This window comes from Poecilia mexicana, unplaced genomic scaffold (assembly GCF_051168715.1).
Source record: "Poecilia mexicana isolate PSO_F unplaced genomic scaffold, ASM5116871v1 scaffold_10, whole genome shotgun sequence".
In the NCBI taxonomy this organism is placed as follows: Eukaryota; Metazoa; Chordata; class Actinopteri; order Cyprinodontiformes; family Poeciliidae; genus Poecilia; species Poecilia mexicana.
This window is the reverse complement of record NW_028263379.1, coordinates 1,437,153-1,441,948: the sequence shown is the minus strand read 5'-3', so window position 1 is coordinate 1,441,948 and position 4,796 is coordinate 1,437,153. Positions and strand designations below refer to the sequence as shown.

Here is a 4,796-nt window from a genome sequence, read left to right as displayed (position 1 = left end):
TTTTTTTTCATATACCGTATTTTCTGGACTATAAGCCTCTACTTTTTTCCTAAGCTTTGAACCAGGCGGCTTATTGCCTGGTGCGGATTATATGTGGATTTTTCTTCAACCACCAGGGGGCTCTTTAGCAGGAAGTGAATCATTGGAAGTCAAAATTGGAAATAAAAGAAGAAAACGGAATTAGGTTTTAATAGGGAATTGAAATTTGAGAATGATGTTGATCAGTTAAATAGCATTGAGGGGGAAAGATGTTTCGTTTTTTTTAAATAATACTGGGATCATTATGAGAATTTGAGGTATAGATATTAGGATCCAGTAGATGGCAGTAGTCAAAACAATAATGGATGCAAGCTTCCATTGAAATCTAAAGAAGAAGAAAGCGCCCATTTTCATTTAGCACATGCTAGTATCAGACATTAAGGAGATTTTTCTCTTCAAACTCATACGCCCTCATAATCAGTTCAGTTAAATCTAAACTTGGCAACTTTTTCTATTTTCAACCGTAATAAATGTGATATTCAACTGACCTGTTATGACTCAAATTTTGGGTGTCCGCCCCCCTCTGCTGTGTGCTGCTGCATCGTTGAGGAAAATCTAGAGTGGCAGAGATATCTGCGGTTTATAGTCTGGTGCGGCTTATATGTATATGTTTACTGTTTTTAAAAAAAAAAATCGTTGGGGTTGCGCCTTATTGTGCGGTGCGGTTTATAGTCCGGAAAATACAGTATTATTTCCTGGATTTTTTCTGTGAAGAACCCAGAGAGGGTTATTTGATTGTGCTTTCTGGAAAACAATATTTTTTTACATTTAGGCACTCCTACAATCGTCACACTTTTTCTGTTACAAACTGACTCTGGCCCCCCACCAGAGAAGGGAAAAGTTATGTGGCCCTCACAGGAAAAAGTTTGGGGACCCCTGACCTAAAATGACAAAAAAAGAGATTTTGTCAAAAATATTAACCACCATAAAGGTTTTAAATACATTGAAATTCGGCGAACATCAAGTCTGAACATTTATTTATTTATTTATTTATTTATTTTTACTTGAAGAGACATTTGGATTAGAATAACAGCAAGAGTAACAACAGCAACAACAACAAAAAAAAAGAGAATCTTAAAAATGTATAAGTTTCATAGGCAGAAATAAAGAGAAGCTCTTTGTAATGCCTACGTTTTTGTTTTGGTTTTTTTGGAAGTTTTTTAAAGCAGCATTTATAAAAACGTCTGGAAGACGTTCAAGAACGTTCAAACAACATTCAGAAATATGCACTTTGTATAAGAAGAAAAAAATAAAAATTTGATAACAGCCATAAGTTTTTAAGATATAAAAACTAAATCAAATGAAATGACAGCAAGAAAATTAATTGGGAACGAATGTTCAGAGTGAATGTTCAGACAACGTTTGCTGAACGTCAGGTCTGAACATTTGACATTCGACTTTCAGACTACGTTCACAGACGTCATGCGAACATTTGCTTGCTAGCTGGGACAAGGGTTGTGGATTTTTTGTTTGAGTCATTTGAATGGTTTAGCGCCTTATATTTTTACAAGAATGTAGTATTTATTCTTTTATTACATAAGGTAGAAGATCTTAATGAATAGTTGAAGTTAACAGATATGAGGGTTAGTCTACTTTATATAAATATATTTAATGTTGAAAAATCAACCAGTTAAAATACTTTGTCCTCCTCCACAGCAATACTCACAAAAGGTCTGGGTAAATATAAAAGTGCTGTTTTTGTCTCACCACTGCCTTTTCTCTTGGGTTTTTCTGTTGATTTCTGTTCACCCTTTTAAATCCAGTGAAAACATACCTGTAGTTTATGCTTGTATTGGATAAACAATCAGAAATAGAAGGTTTGAAATGTACCCTGTCTTATGCAGAACCTAATTGACATCTGTTGGATACTAGTTCAAGGCAAACAACTGAAATGCGGGGTGTGGTTAAATTTATGATACAAAAGCTTTAGAAGTTATTAGAGAGAAACAACAATAAGCTGGACCGTAATCTCTCTGTGCTAAGATATGAAAAGAGGGCGGAGACCAGAAGCAGCTATTGTGAAGCCTTCAAAACAGGTTATCAAGTAACAGGGCAGCATATGCCAGGCGTGTGTCCCTCTGAGAAGAGGCCTTTTGCTCCATCCCAGCATGAATGCATGTGTAAAAGTGCCTGTGATCATCTGAAACAGGCCTTCTCTGTTGGAGCATGAAATTTAACACGACCACATGTCTTTCTAGGTGAGCTGGAGAAGTCAGTTGGCCTTTGTGGCAGATACAAGCAGGCGGCCGAGTGCCAGCAGACAAATACCTATGTAGAGTTTGTCGGCACTCCTCACATTTACCAAGGACGGTTCATGCACTCTAAAAAGAAAATAGTTGAACCAACTTAATTGAATTGCTTTTATGGGTAACAAGCAATTCAATTAAGTTTATCCAACTTAATCTATTAAGTTTAACCAATTCAATATGTTATAATCAATATAAGGCTGAAAACTAAGAAGATTGAAGCCCAAAATATTTAGTTTGGAACTACTTAAAAGTTTGAGTTGACTTTCTGTAGAATTAAGTCCAAGAGATTTTAAATGTTTATTAGAACAAAATAAATGATTTGAGTAAGAGTGACTTAAATTTGTCATGTTAAACCCCCTTATGAATTAATTTATAAAAAACTTAGCAAATTGAGACGGAAGGACATAGTGAACTGAGTTGGATGATCATAATAAATTGAGTTGGTCAGACGTAGGATGCGAAACTGGCATTGAACTCAATTGTTTTAAGTAAAAGTCAAAGTGAAAAGTTCCTTTAGGTTAAAGATTTGTAAGTTTTGAGTTAAATGAACACAAAAAAGTAAGTTGTCATAGAAAAAGCAAAAGAATGAAGTGGAATTAATGTAAATAAGTCCATAAGATGAACTGCAGCCCAAATACGCTTTTTAGAGTGTGGCAACCAGCTCCTTGCTCAGGATATCAACTAGATGCTCCTGATTTTTGAAGCTCATTACTATTTTATGTGTGAACCAACTTCATAAAGGGACTAATTTAAAATATGTTTCCTCAGAGCCAAGAATGTAGATGACTATATGCAAGAACTTCACAGAGAACAATTTTTTGTGACAAATCAAGTGATTGATTAAAAATATATATTGTTTTTTATGCACATTTTGAAGTATCACATTGGATAAGGTTGATGGAAATGGCAATATTTAAAATAATAAAAATAATAATTTTGACTTTTTTCTAAAAAAAAAGAGTTAATGAGCTGAAGGGGATTATTACAGCTCTGGGTAACGTCAGCGTCTGACAAAATTACTCTTTGCGTAGCCTGGTGGATTCACTTCAAACCAGCAGATGAAAACAAACACAGTTCACTTTTTCTTTTTTTTTTTTTTCATTGTTGGCAACAGTTCTTTAAACGTTTCCTGGAAATCCATTGCCCCTTTTCCAACGGCTCGGCTCGGCTCGCTTTAAATGCGTTCCCACCAGCCCTTTTCAACGGGGCTCGCCCTGCTTTTTAGGGTCCTGCTTCAGAGCAGGGCCAGCCGGGCCGGCCCTGGTTTGGTAGGTGACGCAAGCTTCGCTGCTGTTCACTGATTGGCTGAGGGCGTGGACAAGACGGAGCAGCGGAGAGAGAAGAAAAATGAAGGCGCAACGTTTGAAACTCGCTGCAACACGGAAGTGATGGAAGATACAAACAAGCCATTAACTAAAATAAGATGCCGGCTTTTTTCTTTGCTTCGGATTTCAATATTCAGCGGGAGCTCGATGGAGCCGTGAGGAATGAGTCGTTTTTGTCAGTAGTGGAGCGAATGTACAGCCTCGTTAGCCGCTTCAGAGCGACGGAGCCCCACGGTGAACACCGACCAGACGCAGCTGCTGCTCTCCAGCCAGGTGAGCAGTTTGGAGATATATCTGTCTGGTTTGTACTACATTTAAGGTTGCATACATACAGTCATGGAAGACATTTAAAACACAAAGTCTGCTGTATTTTTATTGCTTTTGTGCTTTTATTTACATTAGTAACTTATTTATCCATATTTATGTGCTATAAGCTATAACATCTAATTACTTTTCCCAGGGAGCAGAAGGAGAGCAACATGGCTGACATGATGGAGAACGATGAGGAGAACCATCAGAACAACAGGATCTCCTTCAGGAGGAAGCAGCTACCAGCAGATATGGCAGAGCTCCATGGAGAATTGAGACGAACAGAAAAATAAAAGTTGTTGTGTCTCAGTGAACAAAGTCTCTATTTCTGCTCACTCCACACATTATTGTATATACTGTAGTTTATATGGCATCAAACTCCTAATACAATCCTCCCAAAATGTGAGGAGCTTTAGCCAGAGTGAAAATAACATTATATTACATAAATATTTCATTGAAGTTAACATTGTAGATTACCAATGAAGCCATCCGAAACTGAATACGTTATTCAGCAAACCAAACATTTTGACATTATTATCAGAGTTTCTATTAACAAGAACCCTAAATACAAATCATGTTAGTTTCTAGTTTATACATCATCATTCTATCCACTCACTGTTTATCTGTCTTCCTGCAGAATCTTCAATGTAAGAAAGGGAGAAAATGTGTCCAAAACCTGTAACCTTAATTAGTGATAAATAAGACTGAGTTTAAACTTTAAATTCTTAGTCTCCAAAATGTGAAAACATGGAACTAGAACCAGTCAGATTTGAAGGAATATGGTTTTATTTGTTCTCAGTATAACTTGGACATCAGGTGAATCATAATTAAACGTATTGAGAAGTTAAAAACAACAGACACATTTTTTTATCAG

At 36.4% G+C, this 4,796-nt stretch overlaps 1 long non-coding RNA gene across 1 annotated transcript; it reads left to right on the top strand.

The window, feature by feature from the left end:
* The first annotated feature begins 3,201 nt into the window (after positions 1–3,201).
* LOC106913684 (uncharacterized) lies at positions 3,202–4,240 on the top strand. Its single transcript, XR_001417394.2, has 2 exons — positions 3,202–3,886; positions 4,074–4,240. It is a non-coding gene; the product is annotated as an uncharacterized LOC106913684 (long non-coding RNA).
* The last annotated feature ends 556 nt before the right edge of the window (positions 4,241–4,796 follow it).